The following is a 14,711-nucleotide window of genomic DNA, read 5'->3' on the forward strand; positions in this document are numbered from 1 at the left end:
TTTGGGGGCTGAATTTTCAAGGTGAAAATGGTCAAGATAAACCTAAAATGTGTAACCTAACCGTGTCTTTTTCGAGCATTGGGTTTTGAGACCAAATTTCAAGTTGCTACGTAAAATAGCTTCTTGTAGAAATGGCTAAAAGAGAAGCCTAAAACGGTGTCGCCAAGCCAAAATGGTGGACTTCCCGTTTCTTTTCAGATGTGTTTTCTTGAGACTTTGTCTGTGGTCCGCTCATGATAACTTTCATGTTGCTAAGTGACACTGGCTTCGGGGGCTGAATTCTCAAAACCTTTTTCTGAATGACTTCCAGTGCGTGCACCCTGCAGAGAACTTCCTTCAACATGAAACTAGGCTATGAACTTTGCCACACGTTTATTCATGACGATTGGCATCCATAAGTTGGGCGCTCTTGTCGAAGGAGCAGATGTTTCCTTAGGGACGCTGCGGGCTCTAAAACGACTGCTGTGATTGATAGACACTCAGGCAGGCGATGATCTTAACCCGTGGTTAAGATCATCGCCTGCCACCGTGGGGGACCTAGGTCCAAGACCCCGACCGGACCATCCGCCAACATCTCCCAGACTCACGGCTGCGGTGTCCTTGAGCAAGACACCGGCGTGTTCCACTAACAACACTGTGATGGGTAAAATGCAGAGAACAAATTTCACGTGCATTCTTCTTCTTCTTCTTCTTGTTCAACGTAGGTTTTCCATTTAAACACAATAGCAGAGGATGAACAACATTTCTTGACGTTATGACGATCTTCGGCGAAAGTTGCCGTGATTTTCGTTGACGATCAGAGAACTTCTCTAAAGACCTCAGATGTTTTTCGCGTTCCCCTTTTGGAGATAATACGCCTTAAATCCAGCGTTATCCACCGCGCACTCTGGCAAATCCTCACCCCGCTACGGAAGGCAGCGTCCTCAACGTCGATGTGAGCGAGCGCAGCTTAAAAGCGACGACGACGCAAAGCCAAAGCTGCTCATCTTCGACCTCTCCGTTCTTTTGTCACTTGCTGACCCTTTCCGAGTAAGCTTAGCGAGCAAAGTCGCTTTCTTCATCCCAGGGTGTGCAAAGTCGCTATGAGCCTTGAGGCCCTCTCGGTGAACCTCCAGTCAGCGAGCGTGTTCGTCGTCTTCGGGGGAAAAGGATCAGGTGGCGGGAAGCTGATTTACTGTGTGTGATCGACAGTTTGGAAAACCTCTAACGCTTGTCAGGATTGACGACCGTCAAAAAAACAGCTGACAAATTAAGAGGATGAATGTTTTGCTCTTTCGGCCGTGATGTCGTCTCTCGTTTCGTTTGGATCTGCGTTCCCGCCGCCGGAGATCTCTGTGGGGGCGGTTGGGTCATCACAGGAAGACGAGATTTACAGCACGCAATTTTTTATTTGTATTTTTTGGCGGCCAACGAAACTGGCAGAAGGTCATCAATAAGTCACACTCGCCAGAGAGGCAAGAATGGAGACTCTGTTCCACACAACATTCGGGACACCTGCGAGGCAACTTGACATCCAATACTCGAGCGATAGCCAAAATTGAAGCGCTACAAAGACAACAGTGCTTACTTTTCATTGACACCGTGGCTGCGGCCAGCTATGAGATGGCTGAAGCGAACCACTTCTCGTTTCTTTCCCTCTCGGGCACAAGAACCGTTGCAAGCAGAAATTGACAGGCCCTCTCAGCTGTTTGTTTTATGGCAAATCATCTACTTTGCAGCACAAACGAAAACATGTTTTGCAATTGAACGCCAACAAGCGGTCTCGTATTTGTTGTCGGAACTCGGTCGAAATCGGACAAAATCTCTATAAGGAAGCCATCTTTTGGACACAGGACAGCTGAAAATGACCAAAATAACAGCCGAAAGTATTTGTTGTCCTATTACGTTTCCTGGGTCGCTAGCTGGTCGGCCTCACGCGACCGTGCATTTGCTTCACGTTTTGGCAAAAAACGCGCTGATGCTCCTCGCAGTTCCGTTGGGAGCCGATAGCCATCGACGAGGACCTCCCGATCTTAACCGTTAGCCTCTGTTTTCGCTTAGGAGCGCGCAATAAATATTTCCCCCCTTTGGGTTTTTGAGAGAACGTCGAAGTGTGTGAGGTTTGTCGCTTGGAACAAAACAGAACGTTCCTTGGAGCTCACCGAGTCAGCGCTTTTCCACATCGCTGATCTGGCGTTGGTAAACCATTTTGGTCTCTTTTAACTCTCTCTGTCCTCTTCATTCCCGTTGATTTTCCATGCGCACAAACTGTAAATCGTGTGTCCTGGGTCAATTTGACCCAGACCAAGAATATCCTCATAAGATTGTCTGTATGAAATGATGAACTACAGATCTTTTCAAAATATATTTATGGACTTTAATTAATATATTCATTCCATTCATTTACATTAATATATGGATGCTTCAAAGAATTATATATATATATATATATATTATATATTTATTTATTTATTTGTATTTTTTTTTAAACACCACTGGCGGCACGGCGGACGACCGGTTAGAGCGTCTGCCTCACAGTTCTGAGGACCGGGGTTCGATCCCCGGCCCCGCCTGTGTGGAGTTTGCATGTTCTCCCCGTGCCTGCGTGGCTTTTCTCCGGGCGCTCCGCTTTCCTCCCACATCCCAAAGACATGCGGGGTAGGTTCGTTGAAGACTCTAAATTGCCCATGAGTGTGAATGGTTGTTTGTTTATGGGTGCCACGCAATTGGCTGGCAACCAGTTCAGGGCGTACCCCGCCTCCTGCCCGAAGATAGCCGGGATAGGCACCGTCCAGCGCTCCCGCGACCCTTGTGAGGAGAAGCGGCTCAGAAAATGGATGGACGGATAAACACCACTGGTTTTTAGATAAACCATCTACTATCGACGGTCTTTCTGCCATAACCGCCGTCATTTAAATGTCAGTTCAAGTAGCCGGGGTCCGGTTTGGTGGCCTTAGTGGTGCATCTCTGCTTTTTGCAGATGATGTGGTTCTGTCAATCTTTAACTCTCACTGGAGTGGTTCACAGCCAAATTTGAAGCGGCTAAGATGAACATCAGCACCTCCAAATCGGAGTCCGTGGTCCTCAGTCAAAAAAGGGTGGATTGGCCTGGAACGAGAGCCTACCCCTAAGTGGAGGAGTACAAGTATCTTGGAGACTTGTTCACGAGTGAGGGAAGAATGGAGCAGGAGATTGAAAGGCGGATCGCCGCAGCGACGAAGACTCTATCGGTCCGTCGCGGTGAAGACGGATTCGCCATTTAGCTGTCGATCTACGTTCCTCCCCTCGCCTATGGTCAAGAGCTGTCGGTCGTGAACGAAAGAACAAGATCACGGATCCAAGCGGCCGAAATGAGTTTCCTCCGCAGGGTGTCCGGGCTCTCTTAGAGATCGGGTGTGAAACGCCGTCCTCTGGGAGGCGCTCCGAGTCAAGCCGCTGCTCCTCCGCATCGAGAGGAGCCAGGTGAGGTGGCTCGGGTATCTGGTTAGGATGCCTCCTGGACACCTCCCTGGTGAGTTGTTCCGGGCACATCCCACCGGGAGGAGACCCCGGGGACGACCCAGGACACGCTGGAGAGACTACATCTCCTGGCTAGCCTGGGAACACCTCAGAATCCCCCCGGATGAGCTGGTTGAAGTGGGTGGGGACAGTGACGTCTGGGCTTCCCTGCTTAAGATGCTGACCACACGACCCGACCCGGATGGATGGAAGATTCCCACCTTCGACCCGGTTTTCCTTGATTGAACGCACGCTGAAAAAAATATGAGCTATTTTTATTGCTGTAAATGACCAATGTCTTTAAAACCCAACTTGAAACCCTAATCAGAATCTAATTAGAGATCTTCCACATCCTCCTCCAACAAACAAGTAAATCAAAGGAGGCACACATTGTCCTCACAGTGGTGGGGGGAAAAGTAGCGCAGGTCGCTTTGAGACACTGGAGAAGGTTCGCCATTAAGATGAGCTGGAGAGGAGAAACTAGCGCAACAATAAGACCTGTCACCTCAGCACCTCATGACTTATTCACGGCCCCTCGGTGGCGACTGAGGGTCCCACGGGACATCGCGTGACCTCGCTAGATGCTAAACCACCACCTTTGACTGAATGAATGCCTTGACCATACACGTACACTACAAGTCAGAGTGGGGTCACGAGGTGGAATTAAAGCACCGATATCACATCAGAAAACAGTTGATGAGCTCCAAGACAAATGAGTCAGGAGGACTCCCCCCACTGGCGAACTCAACGCTGATCAACGTGGTTATTTGTGCTACTTTTAATACACTTTGAGGATAGGATAGTATTTTATTGTTAGAGCTCAAATATGTTGGACGTATACAAGGACGAGGGCCACAGTTTGCATTTAACCAATCAGATTTCAGCCCCGTTGTTGCTGAGTAAAAAGAAAAATCTGCCCCTTTCCTCTCCTTTGATTGGATAGTCTGTGGATTAGCAAAATCAGCAATTTAGTAGCCATTTTTGTTTATTATTAAAGTGAACTCCGATTGCACTGACGTTTGGTATATATGATCTCTTTCGACTTGAGTAACATAGAGAAAGATACAACTTTCGAGAATCATTTCCAGATGAATATATTTTTACGAAACGTAATTTCAACATAGGCCGCCGTTGTTTTTTGATCGCAGCGCATTCTGGGTAGTGACGTCAAACGCGGACGTGCCCGACGCCCGGAGTCTTTAGCAGTAGCCGCGGTAGCGGCCCCTGGCAGCGATGGACGCTGTTCAGCCAGAGTGCGATCAGGGAAATGAGGATGAAGATGACGGGCGTGAAGAAACTCCAGTTGGTCATCTTCAGTGGTGTACTCAAGTGGGCCGATCAAGGTACGCGTGCTAGCGCCTCCTGTCTTTCGCGTCTTTTCGCTCGGCTTTCGCTCGTCACACGCGGCCGTTTAGGCTCATTGCGAGGAAAGAATAAATTAAAAACAAAAAAGAATCTGGCCTGCAGCTAGGAGAACACAGCCGCGGATCTTTCGGCAGCTCAACTCTTCTGACCTTTTCGCTGACGATGAAAGCTTAGCTTAGCTTAGCTTAGCTTAGCTTCGCTCCGCTCCGCAGAGAGCAGCGACGTAACAATTTTACACCAGCCATTCTATGTCATCCTTCCCAGAATGCTTTGCGCACACTAAAACATGGCGGCGACAGTTTATCAAATGATGGTCTGTTTCGAATGGTGCATCCTTTAATAGCGTTGCTCAGTTGTTAAAAAACATAATGATATTTCTGTGTAATATTACTACATACGTGGTTTATATCCAATCAGACCTTTGAGCCGTCGTTGGCAGCAAACTGCTTTTGTCCACTAGCAGTACAAGCGAAACACAGGAATTTAGTATCTTTTTTGTTAGTTTCATCTAGTTGAAGTCTCTTTTAATTAGAATTTGCCTTCATGGTGTAAGAACAAGAAGTGCTGTGACAGCTGACTACAAAATAATCATGGCTTTGGTGAGTATTTAAGTCGGTTTTTGTTCGGTTACTGGTACTTAGCCTCTGCTATGTCCTATTACACTGCCTCCTTTTATGCTGTTGCTTCGGTGCCGTGGCCCATGTAAAGTGGTGGCGAAGTCGTTGGCTAACTCGCAAAATGTGTCTCGTCTGTTATGTTTAACAGACAAGAAACAGACTGAGCCCAGTGACTTTTGAGCTCCTATCGCGAGCGTACCGTGACCGGGTAGATGCGGGAACAACATTACCAGATGGATGTAATTCCCTTCGGCCGATGCGCTGACGCATGGATTCAGCGCGGCTCCTGGGTGGACTCCAGAGCCTGAGCATTTAATGGGACCTGGGGATTGCGGTGTCGACTCTCCCGGTTTCTGTGTGGTAAGCGTCGGTTATTGTTGGGCCTGCAGTAACGGGATTGCTCAACTGCGAGGACATAAAGACGACTTTGAACGTCGTCGCCTTCGCCGCAGCGCTCGACGATAATCGCGAAATGCCATCAATCAGGCGGGCAGCGACATCCGTAAGAAAATGGGATGGGTTTGTCCTCACAGGAATGTTTGTGAGTCAGACGGAAAAAAAAATAAAGAACACGAAGTCAGCGGTGCCTTTGGCATCATCACTTATTGAGTTTCACAATGGACAAGCAGCAATCCAGTTCTTGTCAATCCCAAACAAAGGGACGAATCTGGCCGGGGGGGGGGGGGGCACACACACAAGTTATTTGTCTTCAAGGATATTAGTTTAGTAGCTGCTGGGAGAACACGGGAGAAATCATCACCAAGCACGACAATGGAGGACGTCTTCTTTGCCATGTGGCCAGGGTTTGAGTGCAACCTTGACATTTATGGGAGCTCGGGTTTTCTTTGCTGTTGACGTGTGTGGTTGGGGGATTTGGTACCGGTCGTTTCGACGTTCTGCAAATTTGTTGGGGTCGTGGTAGATGGGGGGGGGGGGGGGGGGGGTGGCTTTATTCGGCTCAGTTAAAGGTTTAAAGTTACCGGTTTGGGTATAGCAGTAGCAATTAGAGTTAAGGGTTGAGATTAGTGTTAGGGGTTACCATTCATGGGTTTAGGTTTTAGGAAGAGGGGTTGAGAGATGGGGTTAGGATTTCTTTGACTACGAATGTTATGCTTTAGGCTTGGGGTTAAATTTTGAGGTCAGGTTTTAGGTTTAAAGATAGGTTTTAGGGTTAAGACTGGGCTACTACCTGTTCGGTAGCTTAGCAACCAGAGCCAAATATGGGGAGGCTCACGCCGGGCCGCTGTCGTCCCGGCGCGCAATGAACACCACAAAAACAAAGTGCAGTGTGAAAAGGACTTTACGTTTGGAGAGATTCTATGCCTCTGCTTATTTCTCTTGAGCTCAGTCTGCCCAGCATGTTGCGTAGCATTACATTGAAAACGCGTCTCGAAATTAGGACTTGACCGTATACTGTAAAACTGCCCCCCAAAAACGGTTGAAATAATGACAAGTCTTCCATATAGCGGTGGTGCAAACAAGGTATCGGGGGCACTGTACATATACAGTTCTTTGAGTACCCCAAATCAGTTCAGTACCCCAGATCAGTTCTTTGAGTACCCCAAACAACCTTTTGACAGTAGACACTGAAGCCAAGAGATCTTAGTGGAAGCAGGTCATCAGTAGCATCATTTTCGCAACTCATCGTACAGGACAGCTTTATGCCCCTGTAGTTGTTCTGGAGGGGAGTTCGTGCATTTGAGTCAACTCCCCCAAGTGCGTGGCGAGAGACAATAAAAAGAAGCCGAGCGCCGCTAGTGCGGCGACACGGCTAAAAGAGCGGGTCAAGAGCGAAGAAGAATGGATAGAAAGAAAGCGACAATAAAACGGTTCAGGGAGGGCTCTTTATTTAGTTTGGGGCTCAGCCTCTCAAGTGAAAGCAGATGGCTCTTCCGTCTGAAATAGTTTCCACTTTAAGTCTTTGACTTGCTGTTTTTCTGGACCGCGTCCAGCTTGCGCGGCAACCTGCAAGCGCAGGTCTGCACCGGAGCACCTCCGCAGACAAAAGCTTTAGCATTCAGCATTTGGCTAGCAAGGTGGAATGCATCTGTTATGGATCAGGGTCATGGTTTATGATTAGGTTTAAGTTAGCTTTAGGGGTTAGAGTTTCGGTTTTGAGTCTGACCGTGGACAATTTAAGGCATTCGGATACTTTCCGGAACAATCAAAAACACACAACACCTGACCACAGAATGTTCCTTGGGTCTCATCCAAACCCTCAAAAAGAACAATTGTAGCTTCGTTAGCTATCTTGTGACGCACAAACAAATCAACGGCACTACAAATACGTTTGAGTCATCGCCATTAAGTTGTTTTTGTACCCCGCCAAAGCATTATGCTAATTTGGCAAACGCAAACCAGCAGCTACTGATGTCTTTTTTTATTTAGATTTTTTTTAAACAAACAGTGCATAGTCAATACATAACTTGACAGGTAGAATTGTGAACGTTCAGCACGCTAGCGGGCGACACCGGCACCCATTCGGAGTCGCGTCACCGACCGCTTCAGCGGCGAGAATTTAATATTTGCTCCACTCCTGTCCACTAAGCCTCCCAAGGGAAGTATCGGGTTTCTCATCTGCAGCTGCTAAATCCTCCATTGGATTGTCGCGAGCTGGGTTTGTTGTTCTTGCGGCTTTTGGCGGAGAAATTCCGCCTGGAAGGGAGATTAGCCGAAGCGACGTGACGAAAGACACGGTGAGGCGACCAGTAACTGTCTCGTGTGTAAATGTACTGAAAGGCAGCACATACATCTAACTTATTAAACTGTTAACTTCACATAGCTTTTTTCTGCTACGCTGTTATCAAGTGAGTTAGTGTATGGATTCCGTAAAATGACAAGTCGTGTAAAGTTATGGGATAAGTGTAAGGTTCGGTTTGGTTTTCAGTTTGGATGAGGGTTGGGTTTTACAGTTGGGGGTTTAGGGTTGAAAGTTTCGTCATCGAGTTGGTGTTTAACGTATGATTAATGGTTAGATTGACGTTAGGGGTTTACAAGTTGGGGGACATTGTTAGGTTTAGGCTAAGGGTTTTTGGGTTATATTTAGGGCTAAGGGTTAGGGCTGTACTTTGCACAGGTCTGCCATTTACTGTACTTTGGTTTGAAATGCATAGGTTAGGGTTCGAGGCCTGTATTGACAACATTCTTTGTATCCAATCCACCCATTCCTAGTCCAGAACATCCACTCAGTGGATTTCCAGGTCCTGGAAGCCGGAATAGAATTTTCTGGCCGATACCATGATTTCTTTTGTGTATGTGTCAGCAAGTAGAAAACGAAACTTAACATTTCACTTTTGTCCCAGGGTATTAAACGCTGTCCTCATCCGTCTTGCTCCCGCGCTGCCAGGAATTCGGGTTATCCGAGCTATGCAGGACCACGACCCGTATACTTTACCAGGGGGCCCATTCAGGCAGATTGGGGTCCACCTTCTAAAAGACAGGAAGACCTCTAATGTGTTCCAGTAGTCCTGTAGCTCCACTTATGTGCAGGCCAGAGGTTAGCGTTACAGTGAACCCGTTTACCGTGGCGCATGCAGTATGTTCCGGACCCACGCACGCGGAAATGAGTGATATCGACAGACCGTATAAAAACATTTGTTTATAGTTTCGGGCTGTTTGTCACTTCAAGTTGAAGTTTACTGTAAAAGTGATACGTTAATAACGTGATACATTAACGTTCGGGTTAAGGGTTAGTGTAAGCAATCGGGGTTAGTGTGAGAATTGGGTGAAGGGTTAGGGTTAAGAGTTGGGATCGTTACAGGGGGTTTAGGATTTGGGGTTAGGCTGCAATTAGATTTGTGAGGGTTTAGGGTTCGGGCTGCCTGAAAGTGGCACGAGCACCACGGACATCCATTCATCTTCGTCACTCTCTTCAACGATTTCTTCATTCCTCACAATCGCCAAAGCAGCTTGTAACATTTTTTTTTTTTTTTTTTGGGAGACACGCGTCCTAATCAACGCCACGAGGGTTCTTCCCCAGGCCGCTAGCATTCCTGACTCACTCCCTCCGGGAAACACTCAGATGTGATTTATTAACACCAACGGGATGACTTGGTTTCACGCTGGCTTCCTGGAACCCGCTGCCAGGTTGCCTTTGCTTTTCCTCCCACCTTCTCTTCGTCTCCGCTCCACTGGGACATGCCAACAAATTTGCTTTTCAAATTACTTTTTCTATCCTCTTCCTGAATAAAGTCTTAAGTCTTTGAATGAATAATAATACACAAATGTCTTATATAGGACCCCTGCTGGACCCCCTGCAGTTTGCCTACCGAGCAAACAGGTCTGTGTTTGACCCAGTCAACATGGGACTGCGCTTCGTCCTAGAACACCGCGAGGATCCTGTTCTTGGACTTCAGGTCTGCGTTCAACGTCGTCATCCTAGAACTCTCGTCCTCCAAGCTTCTCCAGCTGAGCGTCTCGCCTGCCATCTGCCAGTGGATGTACAGCTTCCTGACAGGCAGGACACAGCAGGTGAGGCTGAGGGACGCCACCTCATCTACACGCACCGCCAGCGCCGGGGTGGACCTCAACACACCACAGTCATCGGGCTCATCGAAGACGGTGACGAGTCTGCGTATCGACAGGAAGCGGAGCGGCGGAAGCGGCCGGAGCTGCGGTGTGGCCGACGCAACCTGGAGCTGATGATCGTGGACTTCAGGAGGCATCCTTCGCCACAGCCGCCCCTCAGGCTGTCCAAGTGCCCCGTGTCAACCGTCGAGACCTTCAAGTTCCTGGGAATTACAGTCGCCATCAACTCCGTCCTCAAAAAGGCCCAGCAGAGGATGTACTTCCTGCGGCTTCTGAGGAATCCCAGCCTTCCACAGGAGCTGTAGAGGCGCCTCGACGCAGCAGTCATCGAGTCGGTCCTGTGTTCTTCCATCAGTCTGGTTTGGCGCTGCCTCAAAAAAGGACAAACGGGACTGCCGGAAAAATTGTTGGTACCCCCCCTGCCCGCCCTCGAGGACTTGCACGCTGCCAGGACTAAGACAAGAGCATGCAAAATCCTCTCGGAGCCTCCGCATCCTGGTCACCACCTCTTCCAGCTCTTCCCCTCAGGTAGGCGCTATCGAACAATGCGAACTAAAACCAGCAGACATTCCAACAGCTTCTTCCCTCTGGCCTTTAAATTGTGACTCTCCGTAGTGTGTTTTTAGATCTCAAAATGATTGTGCCTCTTGTCATACGAGAGCGGCTGCAACGACGGGAGACATTGTCCTTGTGTGTTTTGGACATACTTGGCAATAAAGCGGATTCTGATTCTGATTCAAACGACGGCAAGTCCACGTGGGTTGTTAGCACGCTAGCTGTTAGCATTGTTCAAATTAGATCAAATCAAAGTCACTTCATCCATTTTTTAAAAACAATCAAATCTGTCAACGGTCTGAACTGAGCAGGAGGAGAAAGGATTAGTTTTTCTTCCTCGGGTGACGGCGGGTTTTAGGGAGGGGGACTTTTTTCAGGGAGCGGGGGGGGGGGGGGGGGGGCTAGCGGCTTCAAAGGAGCGCTAGCATCCGTCTTCTTCCGTGTCGATTTCAGCAGCTCAACTCCCAGGAGGACTGAACCGCTTCTGACATCCCAGAAACCAAAACAAATGAATCAGCGGCGATCGAAGACGAGTTGGACGTCGGACCCGACGAGACGATCTCAGCGCAGCCGATTGACGCCAAGTTGCGTGAAAGGTCCTGGAAGGGACATAAACGCATGACAGTTGTACGAAGTATTAGGGCCACACAGAGGAACAAAATGTAGTTTTTGTTTGATAAAATGTCACACAATTATCAGATTATAGTCGAAAATGTTACATGTAAAAAAGAACTGTTCTATTTCATGCATCCATCTGATGTCGATATGAGTACGTATTCCTTCATTCATTCATTCATTTTCCATAGCGCTTCTCCTCACGCTCGTCGCGGGCGTGCCGCAGCCCATCCCGGCCATCTTCGGGCGAGAGGCGGGGTACGCCCTGAACTGCTCGCCGGCCAATCGCGGGGCACATAGAAACAAACAAACACACCTACGGACAATTCAGAGTCCTCGATTAACTCACGTGCGTGTTTTGGGGATGCGGGAGGAAACCGGAGTGCCCGGAGAAAAACCGCGCGGGCGCGGGGAGGACAGGCAAACGCCACACGGATTTGAACCCGGGTCCTCAGAACTGTGAGGCAGATGTACGTGCTAAGCAGTCGTCCACCGTGCCGCCATGAGGAAACCGAAGACGTTTAAACATAATCAAAATATTGGTGACTTTTTCATCAACATTTCTTTTATTGTAAGCCTTTACCTTTGTTTGAAACGAGCCCATCTTCAATGGTAATTTGAAAGCCGAACCCGAAATGGAAATCATCTTTAGGTTGAACGCCTCATTTGAAACCTTAACCATGTCTCAAAACCCTCATTTGAGAGCCTAACTGTGACTCAGAACCCGAATGCCGCCCGGGAAGCCTCAGGGGGCATTCAGCGCGTACGCGGGTACACAAACAGTTCCACGTAAACGTGTCCACCGCCGCGAGTGGCTTGAATTGTTCCACTTTCACATCGAAGCAAACGCGTTCATCGTGCCAGGAAAAAAAAGGTGCCACAGGGAGGAAGATTAGGAAATGAAGTGAAAAGTGGGCCCGTCGTTGACGGCGACAATGTTGCTTCGATATTCGGGAGAAGAGGCGCGTGGAAGCGACGTCCAAAGCGTTCGAAGTGTCGGAAGTCTTCGCCGTTTGTGTCGGTGTCATTTAGGACTACAATCTAATAGCGGCTGACGGCGGCCATTTTTACAGTGTACTCTCCTCTAACCGGCCGCTTCATTAGGTAGACAAATTAATGGGTTCATTAATTAATCAGGTACACTAAATGTATGCCTTTTTCAAAGATCATTATGAATAATAAATGCTCACATTTAGCGTGGGGAATTTGTACATTCGTACATCTGCAATCTAGATATAAATATTTTTTAAATCATTTTAACTTTTTTTTTTTTTTTAATGGATTCCAATATTTGGCACAATATAATTCAGATAACCGATCAATCGGCCAATTCGTTTAGAAAACATAAACGCTGAAACTTACCGAAGATTTGCCATTGTTGTTTTTTGGAACGTCATTATCTTTTGTCTTGTTAAGTGTACAAAAAAGAAGGCGGAGGAAGAACAACCTATCAGCGACAGAAGGTGTGACCGAGGTGTCAATCATTTGCGATGCACGCGCATAAACTCAAGAGTTACGGTTTGCAATTTGGATTTTAAGTCTGAGTTTGCGTTTCAAACAAAGGATTGGGTTTCAAGTTAGGGCTCCAAACCAAGGTTGGGGTTACAAATAAAGCTTAAGGTTTCAAATGAGGGTATCAAGCCTGGGATGGGGTTTTGTTTCAAGCCTGGCAGGCCAAAACGGCATTTTAGGCATTTAACATGGAAACACTAAACTCTTTGTTTGGTTTTCAAATCATGCAAATCATTAAATAGCAAATACGAGTGTGTCCGGCTGCTGCATCGTTCACGTGATCATAAATCAATCATTGGCCTGAATCGGGATTTGGGTTTTTTTGTTGTTGTTGTTATCATTATTTTATGATCTGAACATGTGTTTCTGTGCCGTAATTATGTTGTATGACTTTTCGATGTTGTCAAATATTGGCACGCGCGACTCCTTTGTCATCTGGCGAAGCGCAAGCCGCCATCATGTTTCCAAAAAAGAAAAAAAAAAAAATAAATCATGTTTTTGCTGTGGTCGCCATGGAAACGGTGACTGCATCGCGGCACCTCCCCCCCCCCTCATTTCCTGTGTCATTTCGGTCGAGCTGTTTATGTTTTTTAATACGTGGCCAGGAATTCAAGGGGGAAAAAAAGCAAATTGGAAAATGATGGCCGTGCATGACGTCATTCCACCCAGCGGATTTGTTTCGGGGCCGCTTGCGTGCAGACGTACACAAAAGGGCAATCATAACAGTCGTCATAATGATCCTCAGAAAGACCACACAAAAATATAAGACGGCAACCACAGATGAAAGGAACAATCAAAAAGAAAAGAACTCAACAATCCCAAATACACGATCATTTTTTTTGCCTCAACAGTATTTGCTATTTGGCGCCACCATGAGGGCTTGAAGCAAACTTTTTACAACTCCTGTTATGGTTTCAAGCAAATCTTACTGTTTGAGGCCAGGCTTTCAAATGAGGGTGTCAGCTCGCCGGATTTGAGTTTTTAACTTCAGCCTTCAACCTTCAAGCGAGTTGTATGGTTTCAAATGAGGGTTTTGAGAATGTGTTCAGGTTTCAAGCAAAGACTGTGGTTTTAAAACCGTGTTCTGGTTTCAAACTAGGCGTTTAAGCCAGATTTCAAGCAAAGGCTAACGTTTCAAGCCTGTGTTAGGGTTTCAAATTAGAGCTTCAAGCCAGGGTTCCGGTCTCAAGCGTAGGTTTCGCGATACGCTTTGAAATTGGGGTTTCAAGACACGAAGCAAATGGCTGAGATGAAAAACACCGACGCTCGGTTGGGTTTTCCTCGTGTTGACTTCTCGTCGTGTCATCAGGTGAGTTTCCGGGAAAGTTGGCGAGTCGGCGCCGTACCGGTCAAACATAAATACATAAATACTATATAGATCCTTCATTCGCTCTTTCTTCAAGGACCGCGTCAATAAGTCCGCGCTTAGTCCAAGCCATCCGCACACGCCTCCCTCGCATTTGGCTTGAAACCTCAACCGACCCTTGAAACCTCTTTTCAAACTATACCGCTGGCTTCATTCGTGTTTGGAGATTTCCAAAGTCATAGTTCAAGTTGCCAAAAGGGAATTTCGAGTCAGCGTTTCAAATTAGGGTTTCAAAAAAACAGTTCATGTTTCAAGTTGGGTTTCCAGGCTCGTTTAAGGTTTCAAGCCAAAATGAAGGCTTCACATTAGGGTTTCACAATGGGGTTAAGGTTTCAGAATACCGTTTCAAGACTTTCAAATGAGGGTTCGTATTAGCATTAGGGTTTCAAGTCAGTGTTATGGTTTCAAATTAGGGTTTGAAGGCTTCAAGTTGGGTTTTAAGCCAAGATTCGGGTTTTAAATCACCAGAATACGGCAGCAAAAAAAAACATTGACAGGCTGAGCAAAGCCGATGACGCGGTTGTCTCGATTTCACTTCAGTCTCCTCAACTATATAGATTTACAATTTCACAATTTACATGTCCTAACTTTATTAATAGGACTTGCTTTGTCCCATTTACTCAGTTTACCCAGTATCAAACAAGACTGTATTATCAAGACATTATTTACATTCCCAT

Source organism: Phycodurus eques, chromosome 17 (assembly GCF_024500275.1).
Source record: "Phycodurus eques isolate BA_2022a chromosome 17, UOR_Pequ_1.1, whole genome shotgun sequence".
In the NCBI taxonomy this organism is placed as follows: Eukaryota; Metazoa; Chordata; class Actinopteri; order Syngnathiformes; family Syngnathidae; genus Phycodurus; species Phycodurus eques.